The 21,829-nt window shown below is 39.2% G+C and overlaps 1 long non-coding RNA gene across 1 annotated transcript in view; it reads right to left on the bottom strand.

The window, feature by feature from the left end:
* Positions 1–21,829, bottom strand: part of LOC134759673 (uncharacterized) — a 234,109-nt gene that overhangs the window by 68,328 nt on the left and 143,952 nt on the right. Inside the window, exons 4-5 of the long non-coding RNA XR_010136230.1 lie at positions 774–871; positions 11–68 (exon numbers count right to left, since the gene is read on the bottom strand). This is a non-coding gene — a long non-coding RNA (uncharacterized LOC134759673). The remainder of the gene's footprint in view (positions 1–10; positions 69–773; positions 872–21,829) is intronic.

Below are 21,829 nucleotides of genomic sequence, written 5' to 3'. Positions count from 1 at the left end.
TGAGACTCACCAGAAGTCACGAGATGCTCTTGTTGACTGAAAAATGCATGCAGGGGTCATCACTGTGCCTGTGAGGGGGAGTATGTGTTGACATTACAGATGTGGAGTTGTTCTTAAAAATACAATAATCAAAACAGTAATATTCTCTTACGTTTCCACAATGCTTTCAGTTTCCAAAACCATTTCACATCCATTATCTCATTTGATTCTCACAACAACCCTGTGAGTCATTTTCCCCATTTCACAGCTGAGAAACAAAGACTCCAAAAGGTTAATTCACTTGTCCAGGGTCACCTAACTAGTAATTGGCAAACCCTCAAACAGGACCTAAATCTTCTGCTTCTAACTGTAGTGGCCTTTCTCCCCTTTGTAGATAGAATGCCTGCGGATCTCTTCTCTTTCCTTTCCCATCACTGCAGAGTAGGTGTTGCATTCCTTCATATTTTGCTCTTTGTGACATTCTCATGATACCAACTATCATGATTTGTATTGTTTTCCTTTCCAAATATAGTCCAGTCCCTTTCCAACAATGCTTTGCTTAATCTACCTGGATTACACAAGGAACTAAAACCAATATTTCCTTTCTGATTTAATATAGTCTATTTTATCCATTTTTAAAAAGAGATTATTTTGTAGAAATGGCATGTAAATCCACAAAATAAACAAAGTCACTTTCCTCTGGACTCTAGACAAATAACCTGAAAATAATCCTGGCAAGATTGTGTTTGCAGAGCTAAAAAGCGCTGAGAAAAATAAATAAATAAAAAACTCACAGTCTCTATAGCAGTTCCCCTTCTTCTCCTCCTGTTCATGGATGTGAATTTATGACTTTTCTTCCCAGGTCAAAGTTAAATGAATTCATCAGTAGAACCTATAATTAATATGAGTGGTTAATTCTAAGTCTTTCACTGCACAATCTCAGTGACATTTTGCAGCACTGAGGGTGGCCATTAGGAGAAAATGTGCTCACCAATGAGTGCATACTGAAATTAGCAATAAAACGTTTGTCTCTCCCTTTCACATACAATTTGGCCTGAAAAGAATAAGATAAACAGACCCTCTATGGCAGGGCAGTCCCTGAAAATTCCTCCACAACACAAGAGTATCCAGGCTTCGAGGAATATACATGTTTCACCTCTCTTTTGAAAAACTCAATACATTGATTATCCCCAAATAGAGAAATTAAGAGAAGTTAAGGATGCATGGTTCATATGACAATGAATTTCATTATACAAATATTCCAAACAGCACATTACTAATTTCCAAATTTTAAAAAGGAAAAAAAGACACTCATATATATATATATATATATGAATGTAGATTTTGTACAAAAAAGGATACACGTAGATTTTTATGAGGCCATGCACGTGATAAAAACATAGATTATGCTATGAATATATATTCCTTTACTTTTAAAATTAATTGTGCATACAGACAAAATTTTTACATTTCAAGGGTTGAGTTACATAACCATAAAAAGACCCCGGGGCATATTTTTTTAACTTTCTAAATAAGAAATTAAAATATTTTCTGATCTCCCCCTCAATGCCATCAAAGTGTTGAGCCAATGATTGACTCAGTGTTCAAAGGTAGATAATATTTTTATGTACATAAAGTAAATTTAGAAAAATAGTTACTTCATTCATTTACTCATGTATCCATCCTATATTGTGAAGCCCCATTAAATGCCTGTGTCAGTTTCTAAGTTTACAACTTTGTCTGGAGAAGAATTCTGTGATTGGATGTCTAGAAAGTTTTGCTCAAATGCTTACGTGAGAAAGGTCACTTTGGCGACAGGCTGATGGGTGGCCTGGGAAGTGGGGAGACTGGAAACATGTGCTGGTGGGAAGGCAGTATCTAGAACCCTCAAAATACATAATTCAGTCTTTAATTCAAGTAATGTTGGTGAGTTTAAAGAGAAATGAATGGACTCAGGAGATATCAGGGTTCTGGAATGAATGAGGCCTGTCATTGAATTTTGGAATTTGAGAAGAAGATCCCAGATGAAAGATGACTTTGAAGTTCAGGATGGCCTAGACAGCCACATGGATGGTGGTGTCATTCTTTAGGAGGGAAACATAGAAAGACAAGTGGGTTTGAGTGAGTTCAATTCAGGACACGTTGAGGTTCAGAAGCCTGGAAACAGGATGGGATATTAAAGATCCTCAGTCTAATATAATAAGTAGCTCAGGAGTCCAAGACCAGCATGAGCAACCCAATGGGCCCCTGCCCCACCCCGGCATCTGTAAAACTATTTAACCAGGGGCAGTGGCACATGCCTATAGCCCCAGCTACTAAGAAGGCTGAGGTGGGAGGATCACATGAGTCCAGGAGTTTGAGGCTGCAGTGAGCTATGATTGTGTCACTGCACACCAGCCTGGGCAAAAGAGCAAGACCTTAATTTTAAAAAAGGTAACAAGTATAGATGAAGATGTGGAGAAAAGAGAACCTTGTACTTTGTTGATGAAAATATAAATAAGTACAGACATTACGAAAAACAGTTTGGAAAGCCCCTCAAAAAATTAAAAATAGGCTGGGTGCAGTGGCTTATGCCTGTAATCCCTGCACTTTGAGAGGCCAAGGCGGGTGGATTTCTTGAGGTCAGGAATTTGAGACCAGCTTGGTCAACATGGTGAGACCCCATCTCTACTAAAAATACAAAAATTAGCCAGGCATGGTGGTACGTGCCTGTAATCCCAGCTACTTGGGAGGCTGAGACAGGAAAATCACTTGAACCAGGGAGGCAGAGGTTGTAGTGAACCGAGATCGCACCACTGCACTCTAGCCTGGGCAACAGAGTGAGACTCTGTATCAACAACAACAGCAAAAATAAATAAAAATAAAGCTACCATATGATTTGGCAATCTCACTACTTCTTTCAAAGGAATTGAAATCACTATATCAAAGAGATACCTGCACTCTCTCATGTTCCCTACAGCATTATCCACAATATCCAAGATATAGAATCAACCCAGGTGTCCGCCAATGAATAAACGAATAAAGAAAGTGCGGTATAGATATACAGTGTCATACTCTTCCATCTTAAAAAAGAAAAGAAGAAGAAAATCCCGACATTTGTGACAACATGGGTAAATTTGGAGTACATTACTGTAAGTGAAATACGCCAGGCACAGAAAGACAAAGACTTCATGCTTTCACTTACATCTGGAATCTAAGAAAGCTTAACTCTTGAAAGCAGAGAGCAGATGGTTACCACAGGATGGGGTAGCAGGGAGGTGGGAAGTTATGGAAATGCGAAGTTAGGGGTCAAAAAAATGTTTTAGTTAGACAGGAGGAATAAGTTTTAGTGATCTATTGCACAGCGTGGTGACTACAGTTAAAAATAATGTAGTGTAAATTTCAAAATTGCTAAAAGATTCGATTTTAAATGTTCTCACCACCAAAAAAATTGATAAGTAAGGTGAGGATAAGTTAGTTAGCTTGATTTAATTATTCCACAATTTATACATATATCAAGAAATCATATTTTGCCCCATAAATATATACAATTATTTGTCAATTTTTTACAAAAAATCAGAAGACTCTTGCGTCTCACTATCAACTCCTTCTAGTATAAAATAACGCAAAGAGTACAACACATGGGGAAATTGGAGAGATGGTAGAGGAAGAAAACATCTGCCCAGCCACAGAGGAACCTGAAGTTCTTTTCTTTTTTGTTTTGTTTTTCTTTTATTTTCTTTTATTGTGGTAAGAACACTTACGAGGTTTTCCCTCTTAAATTTTTGTGTACAATACATTAATTTTGTTTTTGGGTTTTTAAAATTGTATTGTATTTTTATTTCCATAGGTTTTTGGGGAACAGGTGGTGTTTGGTTACATGAGTAAGTTCTTTAGTGGTGATTTGTGAGATTTTGGTGCACCCATCACCCAAGCAGTATACACTGTGCCCAATTATGCAGACTTCTATCCCTCAATCTGCTCCCACCCTTTCCTCCAAGTCCCCACAGTCCATTGTGTGTCATTCTTATGCCTTTGCATCCTCATAGCTTAGCTCCCACACTTATGAGTGAGAATATATGATGTTTGGTTTTCCATTCCTGAGTTACTTCACTTAGAATAATGGTCTCCAATTCCTTCCAGGTTGCTGCAAATGCCATTATTTCATTCTTTTTTATGGCTGAATAGTATTCAATGTTGTGTGTGTGTGTGTATAACATTTTCTTATCTACTCATTGATTGATGGGTATTTGGGCTGGTTCCATATTTTTGCAATTGTGAATTGTGCTGCTATAACGTGTGTGGAAGTATCTTTTTCATATAATGACTTATTTTCTCCTGGGTAGATACCCAGTAGTGGGATTGCTGGATCAAATGGGAGTTCTACTTTTAGTTCTGTAAGGAATCTCCACACTGTTTTCATAGTGGTTGTAGTAGTTTATGTTCCCACCAGCAGTGTAGAAGTGTTCCCTGTTCACCATACCCCCACCGACATTTATTATTTTTTAATTTTTTTATTATGGCCATTCTTGCAGGAGTAAGGTAGTATTGCGTTGTGGTTTTGATCGATAGACCATTAGTGAGATTATGAAGTTTGTTTCTAAGCAGCACTAGAGGGCTGTGACCACGCTGAACTCTTGCCTGCACCTCTTCACTCTGCTCTTCATGTGGAACTAAGGCCCCTGTTCACAAGTGCTCCTCAGATTCAGAGAGGCTGGGCAGAGGGAATGGGTTTTGAAATAAGACAAATCTGATATCAGCGAAAAGATGTACCACTTTCTAGCTCTGTGATCTGGGGAATTATTTCATCTCTGTGAAACTCAGATTGCTTGTCTCTAAGACAGATATAGTATCAGTAACAAGATGGTCTGTTATTAAGATTAAATGTAAAAATGAATATAAAATACCTCAAAACATGCAGTATTAGTTAACTATTGCCAAAAGAACATTGTCTGACAAACCATCCCAAAACACAGTGCCTCAAAACAATAACCATCATTACTGTTCCTCAGTCCGTGTGTCAGTTGAGTGGTTCTGCTGGTCCTGGCCAGGGTCTCTCACACATTTGGGGTTAGATGGTGTTGATTGGCCAAGGATGGCATGGGCTGTGCTCCATGTGGTCTCTCTTCCTCCAGCATGCTGGCCTGGACTTGTTCTTGTGGTCAAAGCAGAGGCATGAAAGGCTTCCTGAGACCAAAATCCAGAATGGGAATACTGTCACTTTCATCACTGCTATTGATCGAAGCAAGTCTTAAGGCCAGCCCAGAATTCCAGGGGTGGAGAAATTTTTTCCATCTTTTGATAGAAAAAGATGCAAGTAACATTACCAAAAGCATGTGCACAGGCTGGAGTGGAGAATTGAGACCATCAGAGAAACCAGTGCAGCACACGTGTCGGGTTCATGGGCACGCACATGGCTCTGCAGAGCTTCATCCCTCCCCTTTTCACCTCAGGCTGTTAACAGCCAATTACAAAAAAACAAACCAATCCATGCATTCCTTTTCCCCACATCTCTTCTGACATAAGCAGCTTCACCAAAGTTACAGCAGGGGAAATGGCATTGAGAGGTGAAGATATAGACAAAAAAGTCTCCTGGAGACAGCAGAACTGCAAGTCCTTGACATTAAAATTACAGGTAAAGATCACAGACTACTTCATGTTTGGAGATTATTATTTTTACAGCTACGTTCTATAATTCACTAAATTGCTATTCTTTTTTTAAGTGAATCCTTCTCAGTTATTACCTCTTTGTCTAGAGAAAACTTTATTTAGAAGTCCCCAAAATTAGGTCAACTATCTTATCCCAGCAAACACAATGGAGATGTTAGAAACATCACAGAAAAGAAAGAAGTTCGAAGCCACCTTTCCAGCTAGGAATAAGAAGCTGGGAAGAAGCCTTCAAGGCACCACTCTAGACAGAGCAACAAGGCGAGAAGCTGACTGATTGAGGCTTTTGCTTTTCTAAGAGGAAGAAGCATCTGCTGGAAGGCCCCTTGGTCCCTAGGCCCTGCCCTCCAATTTCTTCCTGGAATGCAGACAAGACGGCTGAGGTTGCAGCAGCCACGTTGAGACCATGAGGTGACAAGCACAAGGATAAAGAACCATCAAGACAGGAAACCCAAAATCCAGGAAGGCATTCACAGCAGCTGCACTACCCCATATTATTCACCTTTGACCTGCTGCTCCATGAGAAAAGCCACCTCACTTCATTACACCACAGTCACTGGCTGTCACTCACAGCCAGGCCCTTCCCTAACCAGTAAGATAACAGCTATACTTCTAGGTTGTTATGAGATTTAGACATAATATGCTTAAATCTTATGTCCTTAAAAAGTATGTTAGCCTAAATTAGGTATTTTTTTAAAAATTAACAAGTAAAATTTCATTCATGACTTTTGATGATTTCCAGCAAAAAATAAGTTTCATTGCTAGTCTATTATGGCCAAAGTTAACATTTTTTTTTTTTTTTTATTATTATTATTATTATACTTTAGGTTTTATGGTACATGTGCGCAATGTGCAGGTAAGTTACATATGTATACATGTGCCATGCTGGTGCGCTGCACCCACCAACTCGTCATCTAGCATTAGGTATATCTCCCAATGCTATCCCTCCCCCCTCCCCCCACCCCACAACAGTCCCCAGAGTGTGATGTTCCCCTTCCTGTGTCCATGTGTTCTCATTGTTCAGTTCCCACCTATGAGTGAGAATATGCGGTGTTTGGTTTTTTGTTCTTGCGATAGTTTACTGAGAATGATGATTTCCAATTTCATCCATGTCCCTACAAAGGACGTGAACTCATCATTTTTTATGGCTGCATAGTATTCCATGGTGTATATGTGCCACATTTTCTTAATCCAGTCTATCATTGTTGGACATTTGGGTTGGTTCCAAGTCTTTGCTATTGTGAATAATGCCGCAATAAACATACGTGTGCATGTGTCTTTATAGCAGCATGATTTATAGTCCTTTGGGTATATACCCAGTAATGGGATGGCTGGGTCGAATGGAATTTCTAGTTCTAGATCCCTGAGGAATCGCCACACTGACTTCCACAAGGGCTGAACTAGTTTACAGTCCCACCAACAGTGTAAAAGTGTTCCTGTTTCTCCACATCCTCTCCAGCACCTGTTGTTTCCTGACTTTTTAATGATTGCCATTCTAACTGGTGTGAGATGGTATCTCATTGTGGTTTTGATTTGCATTTCTCTGATGGCCAGTGATGGTGAGCATTTTTTCATGTGTTTTTTGGCTGCATAAATGTCTTCTTTTGAGAAGTGTCTGTTCATGTCCTTCGCCCACTTTTTGATGGGGTTGTTTGTTTTTTTCTTGTAAATTTGTTGGAGTTCATTGTAGATTCTGGATATTAGCCCTTTGTCAGATGAGTAGGTTGCGAAAATTTTCTCCCATTTTGTAGGTTGCCTGTTCACTCTGATGGTAGTTTCTTTTGCTGTGCAGAAGCTCTTGAGTTTAATTAGATCCCATTTGTCAATTTTGGCTTTTGTTGCCATTGCTTTTGGTGTTTTAGACATGAAGTCCTTGCCCATGCCTATGTCCTGAATGGTAATGCCTAGGTTTTCTTCTAGGGTTTTTATGGTTTTAGGTCTAACATTTAAGTCTTTAATCCATCTTGAATTGATTTTTGTATAAGGTGTAAGGAAGGGATCCAGTTTCAGCTTTCTACATATGGCTAGCCAGTTTTCCCAGCACCATTTATTAAATAGGGAATCCTTTCCCCATTTCTTGTTTTTCTCAGGTTTGTCAAAGATCAGATACTTGTAGATATGTGGCATTATTTCTGACGGCTCTGTTCTGTTCCATTGATCTATATCTCTGTTTTGGTACCAGTACCATGCTGTTTTGGTTACTGTAGCCTTGTAGTATAGTTTGAAGTCAGGTAGTGTGATGCCTCCAGCTTTGTTCTTTTGGCTTAAGATTGACTTGGCGATGCGGGCTCTTTTTTGGTTCCATATGAACTTTAAAGTAGTTTTTTCCAATTCTGTGAAGAAAGTCATTGGTAGCTTGATGGGGATGGCATTGAATCTGTAAATTACCTTGGGAAGGATGGCCATTTTCACGATATTGATTCTTCCTACCCATGAGCATGGAATGTTCTTCCATTTGTTTGTATCCTCTTTTATTTCCTTGAGCAGTGGTTTGTAGTTCTCCTTGAAGAGGTCTTTCACATCCCTTGTAAGTTGGATTCCTAGGTATTTTATTCTCTTTGAAGCAATTGTGAATGGGAGTTCACTCATGATTTGGCTCTCTGTTTGTCTGTTATTGATGTATAAGAATGCTTGTGATTTTTGCACATTGATTTTGTATCCTGAGACTTTGCTGAAGTTGCTTATCAGCTTAAGGAGATTTTGGGCTGAGACAATGGGGTTTTCTAGATATACTATCATGTCATCTGCAAACAGGGACAATTTGACTTCCTCTTTTCCTAATTGAATACCCTTGATTTCCTTCTCCTGCCTAATTGCCCTGGCCAGAACTTCCAACACTATGTTGAATAGAAGTGGTGAGAGAGGGCATCCCTGTCTTGTGCCAGTTTTCAAAGGGAATGCTTCCAGTTTTTGCCCATTCAGTATGATATTGGCTGTGGGTTTGTCATAAATAGCTCTTATTATTTTGAGATACGTCCCATCAATTCCTAATTTATTGAGAGTTTTTAGCATGAAGGGTTGTTGAATTTTGTCAAAGGCCTTTTCTGCATCTATTGAGATAATCATGTGGTTTTTGTCTTTCGTTCTGTTTATATGCTGGATTACATTTATTGATTTGCGTATATTGAACCAGCCTTGCATCCCAGGGATGAAGCCCACTTGATCATGGTGGATAAGCTTTTTGATGTGTTGCTGGATTCTGTTTGCCAGTATTTTATTGAGGATTTTTGCATCAATGTTCATCAAGGATATTGGTCTAAAATTCTCTTTTTTTGTTGTGTCTCTGCCAGGCTTTGGTATCAGGATGATGCTGGCCTCATAAAATGAGTTAGGGAGGATTCCCTCTTTTTCTATTGATTGGAATAGTTTCAGAAGGAATGGTACCAGCTCCTCCTTGTACCTCTGGTAGAATTCGGCTGTGAATCCATCTGGACCTGGACTTTTTTTGGTTGGTAAGCTATTGATTATTGCCACAATTTCAGCTCCTGTTATTGGTCTATTCAGAGATTCAACTTCTTCCTGGTTTAGTCTTGGGAGGGTGTATGTGTTGAGGAATTTATCCATTTCTTCTAGATTTTCTAGTTTATTTGCATAGAGGTGTTTGTAATATTCTCTGATGGTAGTTTGTATTTCTGTGGGATCGGTGGTGATATCCCCTTTATCATTTTTTATTGCATCTATTTGATTCTTCTCTCTTTTTTTCTTTATTAATCTTGCTAGCGGTCTATCAATTTTGTTGATCCTTTCAAAAAACCAGCTCCTGGATTCATTTATTTTTTGAAGGGTTTTTTGTGTCTCTATTTCCTTCAGTTCTGCTCTGATTTTAGTTATTTCTTGCCTTCTGCTAGCTTTTGAATGTGTTTGCTCTTGCTTTTCTAGTTCTTTTAATTGTGATGTTAGGGTGTCAATTTTGGATCTTTCCTGCTTTCTCTTGTGGGCATTTAGTGCTATAAATTTCCCTCTACACACTGCTTTGAATGCATCCCAGAGATTCTGGTATGTTGTGTCTTGGTTCTCGTTGGTTTCAAAGAACATCTTTATTTCTGCCTTCATTTCATTATGTACCCAGTAGTCGTTCAGGAGCAGGTTGTTCAGTTTCCACGTAGTTGAGCGGTTTTGAGTGAGATTCTTAATCCTGAGTTCTAGCTTGATTGCACTGTGATCTGAGAGACAGTTTGTTACAATTTCTGTTCTTTTACATTTATTGAGGAGAGCTTTACTTCCAAGTATATGGTCAATTTTGGAATAGGTGTGGTGTGGTGCTGAAAAAAATGTATATTCTGTTGATTTGGGGTGGAGAGTTCTGTAGATGTCTACTAGGTCCGCTTGGTGCAGAGCTAAGTTCAATTCCTGGGTATCCTTGTTGACTTTCTGTCTCGTTGATCTGTCTAATGTTGATAGTGGGGTGTTAAAGTCTCCCATTATTAATGTGTGGGAGTCTAAGTCTCTTTGTAGGTCACTCAGGACTTGCTTTATGAATCTGGGTGCTCCTGTATTGGGTGCATATATATTTAGGATAGTTAGCTCTTCTTGTTGAATTAATCCCTTTACCATTATGTAATGGCCTTCTTTGTCTCTTTTGATCTTTGTTGGTTTAAAGTCTGTTTTATCAGAGACTAGGATTGCAACCCCTGCCTTTTTTTGTTTTCCATTTGCTTGGTAGATCTTCCTCCATCCTTTTATTTTGAGCCTATGTGTGTCTCTGCACGTGAGATGGGTTTCCTGAATACAGCACACTGATGGGTCTTGAGTCTTAATCCAGTTTGCCAGTCTGTGTCTTTTAATTGGAGCATTTAGTCCATTTACATTTAAAGTTAATATTGTTATGTGTGAATTTGATCCTGTCATTATGATGTTAGCTGGATATTTTGCTCGTTAGTTGATGCAGTCTCTTCCTAGTCTCGATGTTCTTTACATTTCGGTATGATTTTGCAGTGGCTGGTACCGGTTGTGCCTTTCCATGTTTAGTGCTTCCTTCAGGAGCTCTTTTAGGGCAGGCCTGGTGGTGACAAAATCTCTCAGCATTTGCTTGTCTGTAAAGTATTTTATTTCTCCTTCACTTATGAAGCTTAGTTTGGCAGGATATGAAATTCTGGGTTGAAAATTCTTTTCTTTAAGAATGTTGAATATTGGCCCCCACTCTCTTCTGGCTTCTAGGGTTTCTGCCGAGAGATCCGCTGTGAGTCTGATGGGCTTCCCTTTGATGGTAACCCGACCTTTCTCTCTGGCTGCCCTTAACATTTTTTCCTTCATTTCAACTTTGGTGAATCTGACAATTATGTGTCTTGGAGTTGCTCTTCTCGAGGAGTATCTTTGTGGCGTTCTCTGTATTTCCTGAATCTGAATGTTGGCCTGCCTTGCTAGATTGGGGAAGTTCTCCTGGATAATATCCTGCAGAGTGTTTTCCAACTTGTTTCCATTCTCCCCGTCACTTTCAGGTACACCAATCAGACGTAGATTTGGTCTTTTCACATAGTCCCACATTTCTTGGAGGCTTTGCTCGTTTCTTTTTATTCTTTTTTCTCTAAACTTCCCTTCTCGCTTCATTTCATTCATTTCATCTTCCAGGGCTGATACCCTTTCTTCCATTTGATCGCATCGGCTCCTGAGGCTTCTGCATTCTTCACGTAGTTCTCGAGCCTTGGTTTTCAGCTCCATCAGCTCCTTTAAGCACTTCTCTGTATTGGTTATTCTAGTTATACATTCTTCTAAATTTTTTTCAAAGTTTTCAACTTCTTTGCCTTTGGTTTGAATATCCTCCCGTAGCTCGGAGTAATTTGATCGTCTGAAGCCTTCTTCTCTCAGCTCGTCAAAGTCATTCTCCGTCCAGCTTGGTTCCGTTGCTGGTGAGGAACTGCGTTCCTTTGGAGGAGGAGAGGTACTCTGGTTTTTAGAGTTTCCAGTTTTTCTGCTCTGTTTTTTCCCCATCTTTGTGGTTTTATCTACTTTTGGTCTTTGATGATGGTGATGTACAGATGGGTTTTTGGTGTGGATGTCCTTTCTGTTAGTTTTCCTTCTAACAGACAGAACCCGCAGCTGCAGGTCTGTTGGAGTACCTGGCCGGCCGTGTGAGGTGTCAGTCTGCCCCTGCTGGGGGGTGCCTCCCAGTTAGGCTGCTCGGGGGTCAGGGGTCAGGGACCCACTTGAGGAGGCAGTCAGCCCGTTCTCAGATCTCCAGCTGCGTGCTGGGAGAACCACTGCTCTCCTCACAGCTGTCAGACAGGGACATTTAAGTCTGCAGAGGTTACTGCTGTCTTTTTGTTTGTCTGTGCCCTGCCCCCAGAGGTGGAGCCTACAGAGGCAGGCAGGCCTCCTTGAGCTGTGGTGGGCTCCACCCAGTTCAAGCTTCCAGGCTGCTTTGTTTACCTAAGCGAGCCTGGGTAATGGCGGGCGCCCCTCCCCCAGCCTCGCTGCCGACTTGCTGTTTGATCTCAGACTGCTGTGCTAGCAATCAGCGAGACTCCGTGGGCATAGGACCCTCTGAGCCAGGTGCGGGCTATACTCTCCTGGGGCACCGTTTCCTAAGCCCGTCGGAAAAGCACAGTATTCGGGTGGGAGTGGCCCGATTTTCCAGGTGCCGTCTGTCACCCCTGGAAGGGGAACTCCCTGACCCCTTGTGCTTCCCGAGTGAGGCAATGCCTCGCCCCTGCTTCGGCTGGCGCACGGTGCGCTCACCCACTGACCTGCGCCCACTGTCTGGCACTCCCTAGTGAGATGAACACGGTACCTCAGATGGAAATGCAGAAATCACCCGTCTTCTGCGTTGCTCGCGCTGGGAGCTGTAGACCGGAGCTGTTCCTATTCGGCCATCTTGGCTCCTCCAAAGTTAACATTCTTTTACGTTATTTCTCTCCAAGTAATTTTAGAGCCTCCAAATATTTCTGTGGATGTACTTACTATGGGAAACCTACACTTGAAGAAATGATAAGATAGAATGGAAAAATTAGCAATCTGACTCAATTGTCTAAGAAATCATATGGAACTTAGGACAGGATTTCAGGGGAAATAACAAATACATATATAATATATTCATAAATCAAACATAAAATTAAGCTTATTAGTTCATAGGCGTATCTTGACCCTGAAATTTGATCATGAGAAGTAAACTCCTTTCGAATTAAAAGTAAAATACAAAAAAATCAATTGCCCTGAAAATTAAGATGAAATTGCTATCCGCACCATCCTTAAAAAGCTCATAAGATACTATTAATTTGTAATGTTGGTCTTATCACATCTATTAATATAATATTAAACAAATGTGGAAATTCTGCAAATGTTAGAAACCTTAACAATGCTTATACACTGGCATTACAAATACAAAAGTAGAGGGGAAGAGAGGGAATTTGGCAGTAAGAACATTAATCCTCTCATCTTTTATAGCCAGAAGTTGAAGACATCTAAAATTAAAACATGGGATTAGAAATATAATAATTCCAATATCATTGAATGTTTCATAGTTTCTGTAGCCTTAGAATACTATTTTAGGATATTTAGGATACTAAGCAAGGTTTGTGGATATCATTTCTGTTCTCTTCTAGGTTGCTTGATTGTTTTTCTAATATGTATGCTTTTTTTGTTTGTTTACCTTTAAGCTCTGTTGGACTTAACGTATGTATTATTTATATAAAAACAGTAAAGTATTAAAATTTTTAAATAGAAATGTAACTTCTATGTTAGTCTCGGTTCTCCAGAAAAAGCAACCAATAGGAGATAAATATACATACTCATATATATATATACATATACACACACACACACACTAACAGGCAAATGTGTATGCATGTCCGTGTGTGTGTCCGTGAAGAGAGGGGAAGCGAGATGTACTATGAGGAATTTATACGTGATTATGGAAGCCGAGAAGACCAAGATCTGCAGTCAGCAGGCTAGAGACCAGGAGAGCCAATGGTGTATGTTCCAGTTCAATCTGGGTCCTAAGACAGGAGATGGCCAGTATTCCGGCCTGAAGACAGGCAGAGAGAGGAGTTCTTTCTTCCTTAGCCTTTTTTCTGTTCAGGCCTTCAGTGGAATGGATGAGGCCCACTCACTAGGGAGGCAGCCCACTGACCCAAATGCTGACCTCATGTAGAGCACCCAGGATAAGGTTTAACCAACTGTCTGGGCATTCTGCAGCCCAGTAACACTGACACATAAATTTAACCTTCACAACTTCAAAACAGCACAACTCTCACCTACGTGTTTCAGCAGATTAGAAAAGAGGGTGCTTTGAGGCTGCCCCTCACCTGGGAACCCCAGTCCTGACCTTGGAGGAGCCACAGGAGGGGGATCCCAGTTCTTCGGGAAATGTGGAGCATTTTGCTGACGTTCAGAACTGGAACATGGGCTCAATGTTTTCCTTGTCCGTGTCCCCTTTCTTTGGTTAATTGGAACTCTGCTTTCTAAGGACCAGGAATATAAATTTCCTTATCTTTAATAGGGTTTGGGAGCGGAAGGAGGGGCCAGTTTCTGTATTAAGACTGGATTGTCTGAGTACACCGTTTACCTCCTCTATCCCAGCCTAGCCAATCAGTTCCACCAAAAGCAGCAATTGGGCCGAACTGAGAGGGGAAAAAAAGAATAATAGTCTAATCCAGACTGATAATTTCCCATCAGTTCAATTGTGATGATGTCTTCACCGGTTCTCCTTCCTCCAATTTCTCCTGGCTCTACAACAGGGATGAGGTTGCCTGCCTAAAACATAGATCAGTTCACGAACTTCTGTACCAAAATCCTGCAATAATTTCCTACTACCACCATCGGAAAACAAAGTGGCAAAGCCATGTGCGCCCAGCCCTGTGCAATCTGGTCATTCTATCTTTGCAGCCACCGTCACCCCCAGCCCCAACACTGAATCCTTTCTCAACTCCCACCTTCCAGGACACTGGCCACACAGCTGTGGTCCAAACTCACCATGAAGGTTCTTCACGGCCAAGCCTATGTTCAGCCTGGAAGCCCCTTGCCCCAGTTCTTCCCGTATTGAAATTATTCTCAAGCATCAGAGACCAACTCAATGGTCCCTCCTCTTGGAATCTCCTGGTTTTCCCAACAGGATGACCACTCCTTCCCCTCCACTGGCTGATGTCTTACCTAGCTCTCCACTAGTGCCAGTGCCCGTATACATTGGGTTTCTTTACCCGTGCCTTTCCATGCTTCCTTAGGTCAAAGGCAGTGTGGTGTTTTTCTTTGTAGCTCCCGACATTACCATAGCTCCTGGCAGAGTAGGTAATCAAAGAATTTTGATCTGCTAAATTTGATTCTCAAAAAAAGACTTCTATTTGGTCTATGAGCATCTATACAAATTACCTAAAAATCTAACTTGTATCCTTATTCCTGTGATTTTGGTCACGCAAATTTACACATGGCACTTACAAGTTTGTTTTAAGATAAATATAAATAAGGGCCCTCCTGTCAATATACTTCATAAAAATGAGGGAAAAAATCTATTAGATTTAACATAATGACCTTCAAAGTTCCCAAAATCCCCTTAATAAAGCAATAGCTACACAAGCAAAGGGTAATGTACATTTCTTTTTTATTCTAACAAAAGTAATAAATTCCTCAATTTGGGAGCATGGGGAAGGTTGGATGAGGCAATCAGGCATCTCCCTTCACACATTACCTCCCAGCTATGGATACAGAATGGAGCTCTGCTCTGCAGAGAGCCCCGTGACGCCTGTTCCTCACTCTCTCTCCACTTCAGTGTGCTGAGAGGGAGCTGAGCTCTAATTGCAGCCATATCAATCAAAGGGATTTCAGATTGCAGCACAACCTTCTCTAGCTGGAGTTAATTAGAACGCTGACATTTCCCAGACTGTCAGCTAAATGAATGCTTAGGAAGATGTGCATATACATCCAATGGGTAAATACAGGCTGTCAGAAACTCCTCCACAAAGCACACCCCAGCCCTTTCTGGTTCTGTCACCCTATACTATGGATAAGTGACTCACAACCTCCAGATATGCAAACCCAGGGACCTGGGATGTTCTCTGAATTTCCCAGAAATCCATTTGAAATACAGTCAAATGGTAGACTCACCTACAAAATATTGAGCCATGGTTTACACAGCCATATTCTTTGCAATCCAGTGAAAATGTGGGCTAATTTTCATTAATGTGTATGCTTTAAACACAATAACCATAATACCATCATTACCAGATAACTAAATTAATATTCATTCCTGTTTGTTAAAATCCCATCACTGGGAGACAGTGAAATGGTTGACATCCCCTGTTAGCTGCAGTATGAAAAGAGGAAAGAACTCATCTCGAGGTGCACAAACGCAGACAGAGTTTAAATATCACAGCTAATCTTACCAGATTAGAACTGAGGACCAGACTCCAGACTTCCAAATTTTCAACCTCTCACTTGAGGAAAACATTTGAGAGGAAAATTTTCATAACAAATGAGAACCAAGTCATGAAAGAATGACATGTCTTATACTGTAGAAGAAAGAAATGAAAGCCTATTTAAGTTTGTATTAAAGGGCACGAATAGCCAGACATGTTTTGCTAGAAATAAGAACCCCCTTTAAGTTCAAAAGAGACCATAAGAACACATGAACAACCACTACCAAAACAATGGGCTGCTGTCATAGTGGATAGTCCTATGCACCACAGCGTGATCTGGGCACTGGGCGTGCACCACCGTGCCCTGCATAGTGGGCTGGGCAGAGTCACAGGGCCCGTCCTCAAGGCTGACCGGGTCCACTGGAGGACAAGGAAAGTGGTACAGCCTTTGGGAAGTGTGAGGAAGGTGGTGATGGGAAGGCCAAAAGAAGCACAGGTCTGAAGATGGGTAGGATTTATTCAAGATGGGGAAGGGTGTGGGAAAAGAAGATGGGGAAAGGAAGTATTTTAAGCAAAGAAAAGTGCACATGGGAAAGTATCTGGGCACAGAAGGTGAAACACCTTGGAGAAGCACAGAGATGCTCACAGGAGGTGAACCGCCTTGGAGAGGCACAGAGATGCTCGCTACAGCCAGAAGGAAGAGCAGGAGTCTGGAGTGGAGGAAATTATGCTGCGGAAGAAGGCAGGCGTGAGGCCAGGCCAGCCGGGGAGGAAGATGGGAGGAACTAGAGACTTCGAAAGGTTTTACACACAGGAGGCTGTAGCATCAAACTCACCTTTCATAAATCTTCCAGAATAAACTGAACATATTCTTTTTTCACTCCCCTATTCATCTTTAGTTTTGCGGGTTAGATTGCTTTTTTTTTTTTTTTTTTTTTTGAGATAGTCTTGCTCTGTTGCCCAAGCTGGAGTGCAGTGGCATGATCTCGGCTCAATGGCAACCTCCACCTCCTGGGTTCAAGCGATTCTCCTTCCTCAGCCTCCCGAGTAGCTGGGACTACAGGCACCTGCCACCACACCCAGCTAACTTTTGTATTTTTAGTAGAGAAGGGGGTTTGCCATGCTGGCCAGGCTGGTCTCGAACTCCTGACCTCAAGTGATCCACCCACCTCAGCCTCCCAAAGTGCTGGGATTACAAGTGTGAGCCACCATGCCTGGCCAATTTGCTTTCATATTTATTTAAGTAGAGTGTATTGATTTATAATTGACATACCACAGAATTCATCCATCAAACGTGCACAATATCATAATCAATGGCAAAAATCTGAAAGCATTTCCTTTAAGATCTGGTATAAGGCAAAGATGTCTGTTCTCACCACTTCTGTTTAACACAGTATTAAAAGTACTAGCAGGAGAATCAGACAAGAAAAAGGAATAAAATGCATCCAAATAAGCAAAAGTAAAATTCTTCCTGTTTGTAGATGACAAAATCCTACATGTAAAAAACACTTAAGACTCCACAAATAACTGATAAAATTAATAAATGAATTTAGTAAAGTTGCAGTATACAAAATTAACATATATTAACATATAAAAATCAGTTTTATTTCTTTACACCAATCTATTCAAAAAAGAAATAAAGAAAAATACCATTTATAATACCATCAAAAAGAATAAATACCTAGGAAAAATATTTAACCAAGGGAGTGAAAGATCTGTACACTGAAAATTATAAATCATTGTTGAAAGAAACTGAACAATACGCAAATAAATGTGATGACATTTCATGTTCATAAGTTGGAAGAATTAGTATCATTAAAATGTCCACACTACCCACAGCAAGATAGAAGTTCAGTGCAATTCCTAGAAATATTGCAATGACATTTTTCACAGAAATACAAAAACATATCTTAAATTTATATGGAACTACAAAAACCCTCAGTAGTCAAAACAGACTTGAGAAAGAAAAACAAATTAGAGGCATCACACTTCCAGATTTCAAATTATATTACAAAACTGCAGTAATCAAAACGGTTTGGAAGTGGCATAAAAGCAAATATATAGACCAATGGATCAGAATAAATAGCCCAGAAATAAACCCACACATATATTAGTAGTGTATATCTTGACAAGGCCACCAAGAAAAAAGAATGGTGAAACGATAGTCTCTTCAATAAATGATGATGAGGAAATTGACTATCCATATGCAGAAAAAAAAAACTGGGTCCTTATCTTACACCATTTACAAAAATCAGCTCATAATTGATTAAAGACCTAAACCTAAGACTTGGAATTATAAACCTACTAGAAGAAAACATGGAAAAGAAAACTCCTTGATACTGGCTTTGGCAATTTTTTTTTAATATCACACCAAAAGCTCAGGCAACAAAATAAAAAAAAAAGTGGAACTATATCAAATTAAAAAGCTTCTGTAGAGCAAATGAAACAAACAACAAAATAAGAAAGTAGCCAACATAGTGAGAGAAAATATTTGTGAACTCTGTACTAGACAAGGGGTTAATATTCCGAATATGTAAGGAACTCACACTACTCAATAGCAAAACATCAAATAGCTCAATTTTTAAATGGGAAAATAACCTCAATAGACATTTCTCCAAGAAAGTCATATAAAAATGGCCAATGAAAAAGTGCTCAACATCACTAATCATCAGAGAAATGCAAATTAAAAGCATATTGAGATAATACCACACACCTATTAGAATAGCTATTGTGAAAAGGAAAAGAGATAACAAATGTTGGTGAGGATGTAGAGAGGGAACGCTTGTATACCATTAATGGAAATGTAGATAGGTGCAACCATTGTGGAAAACAGTATGGAAGTCACTAAAGAAATTTAAAATATAACTATCATATGACCCAGGAATCCCTCTTCTGGGTAAATACTCAAAGGAGATGAAACTACCACCTTGTAAAGATATTGCACACACATGTGCAATAGCCTAGATGTGGAAACAATCTAAGTATTCATCAATGGAGGAATGGATAAAGAAGTTGTGGTGTATACTGTAAAGACACAGATAGACTGAAAGTAAAGGGGTGGTAAAATATATTTCATGCAAACAGAAATTGAAAGCAAACAATAGTAGCTATACTTATATCATATAGAACAGACTTTAAATGAAAAACAGTAAAAAAAGAAAGAAAAGGTAATTATATTATGATAAAGGGATCACTTCAGCGAGAGGATATAACAATCCTAAATATATATGCATCCAATATTAGAGTACACAAATTCACAAAACTAATATTACTAGACCTAAAGAAAGAGAAAGACCAGAATACAATAGCAGAGGACTTTAATACCCCCCTCACAGCACTAGAAAGATCATTGAGAGAGAAAATTGACAAAGAAACTTCCATGGGACTTGAATTGGACTTTAGACAGACATTTACAGAACATTCTACCAAACAACTACAGAATACACATTCTTTTCAACAGTACATGAAACTTTCTCCACCATAGGCCTCAAAACAAATCTTGACAATTCTTTAAATATCAAAATCATATCAAGTACCTTCTCAGACCACAGTGGAAGAAAGCTGGAAACCAATACCAAGAGAAACTTTGGAAACTATATAAATACATGGAGATTAATAGGCATCCTCCTGAACGATCACAGGGTCAATGAAGAAATTCAGATGGAAATTAGAAATTGTTGGAAACCAGCGAAAATAAAAATACAACACATCAAACCTATGGGATACAGCAAAAGAAGTGTTAAGTGGGAAGTTTATAGCCTTAAAAGCCTGCATGATAAAAAAGTAGAAAAACCACAAATTAACAACCTAATGTTGCATTTCAAGGAACCAGAGAAACAAGAACAAACCAAACCCAAAGTTAACAGAAGAAAAGAAATAACAAAAATCAGAGCAAAACTAAGGGAAAAAGAGACAGAAAAAACAATGGAAAGAATCTACAAGATGAAAAGTTGGTTCTTTGAAGACACTCAGTTCTTTGAAGAGATATACAAAATTGATAAAACACTAGCTAGACTGACCAAGAGAAAAAGAGAGAAGATGCAAATAAACACAATCGTAAGTGAAAAAGAAGACATTACAATTGATACTACAGAAATATAAAAGATATCAGAGAATATTATATGCAACTATACACTCACAAACTAGAAAATGTAAAGGAAATTTATAAACTGGAAACACACAACCTCCTGAGATTGAACCAGGAAGAAATAGAACTCCTAAATAGATCAATAATGAGTAGTGAGATTTAATTAGTAACAAAAAAATCTCCCAGGGGAAAAAAACAAACCAGGATCAGATAGATTCATAGCCAAATGCTACCAAACATACAAAGAAGAAACATCAGTATTCCTGAAATTATTCCATAAAATCAAGAAGGAAGGAATTCTTCCTAACTCATTCTACAAAGCCAGTACTACTCTGATACGGAAACAAGACAAGGACACAACAAATAAAGAAAACTACAGACCAATATCTCTAATGAGCATAGATGCAAAACTTCCCAACAAAACACTAGTGAATCAAATCCAACAGCACATCGGAAAGATAATGCACTATGATTAGGTAGGACTTACCCCAGGGATCCAAAGATGTTTCAACATACACAAATCAATAAATATGATACATCACATAAATAGAATTAAGGACAAAAATCATATGATCATCTCAATAGATGCAGAAAAAGGACTTTATAAAATTTAATATGGCTTCATGATTAAAATCCTCAACAAACCAGGCATTGAAGGAACGTAACTCAACAGAATAAAGGCCATATACAGCAAACCCACACCAACATCATATGTAATAGGTAAAAGTTGAAAGTGTTTCCTCTAAGAACTGGACAAGACAAGGATGCTCACTTTCACCACTCTCATTCAACATAGTACTGAAAGTCTTTGCTGGAGCAATCAAGCAAGATAAAGAAACAAAGGCATTCAAATTGGAAAGGAGGAAGTCATATTATCCCTGTTTGCTAACAATATGATATCTAGAAAACCTTAAAGACTCCACCAAGAAACTCTTAGATTTCCTAAGTGAATTCAGTAAAGTTTCAGGATACAAAATTAACATGCAGAAAGCAGTCGCATTTTATACACCAATAATGATGTAGCCGGGAACCAAATCAAGAAGATAATCTCATTTACAATAGCTAAAAAATAAAATAAAATGCCTGGAACATATTTAACCAGGGAGATGAAAGATCTCTACAAGGAGAACTACAAAATCATAGATGACACACAAAAAAATGGTAAAACTTCCCATGCTCATGGATTGGAAGAATCAATACTGTTAAAATGACTGTACTGCCCAAAACAATTTACAAATTCAATGCACTCCCTATCAAATTACCAATATCATTTTTCACATAATTAGAAAAGACAATCCTAAAATTCATATGGAATCAAAATAAAGAGTGAACATAACCAAAGTAATCTTAAGCCAAAAAAACAAAACTGAAAGCATCACATTATCTGACTTCAGATTATATTATTAAGGTGGTGCAAAAGAAGCTGCGGTTTTTGCCATTACTTTCAAGGCTATAGTAACCAAAACAGCATGGTACTGGTATAAAAATAGACACATAGATCAATGGAACACAACAGAGAATCCAGAAATAAAGCCACATACCTACAACCAACTCTGACAAAGTTGCAAAAATATACATTGAGGAAATGACACTCTATTCAATAAATGGTACAGAGAAATTAGATAGCCATATGCAGAAGAATGAAACCGGACCCATGCCTCTAATTATATACAAAAGTTAACTCAGGATGGATTAAAAACATAAGTGTAAGGCCTGAAACTATTTTTATTTTTATTATACTTTAAGTTCTAGGATACATGTGCACAACATGCAGGTTTGTTACATATGTATACATGTGCCATGTTGGTGTGCTGCACCCATTAACTCGTAATTT

The sequence above is a fragment of the Pongo abelii genome, chromosome 12 (genome assembly GCF_028885655.2).
Source record: "Pongo abelii isolate AG06213 chromosome 12, NHGRI_mPonAbe1-v2.0_pri, whole genome shotgun sequence".
Classification (NCBI taxonomy): domain Eukaryota; kingdom Metazoa; phylum Chordata; class Mammalia; order Primates; family Hominidae; genus Pongo; species Pongo abelii.
The sequence above is the reverse complement of the archived record's forward strand: the minus strand, read 5'-3'. Positions and strand labels throughout refer to the sequence as shown.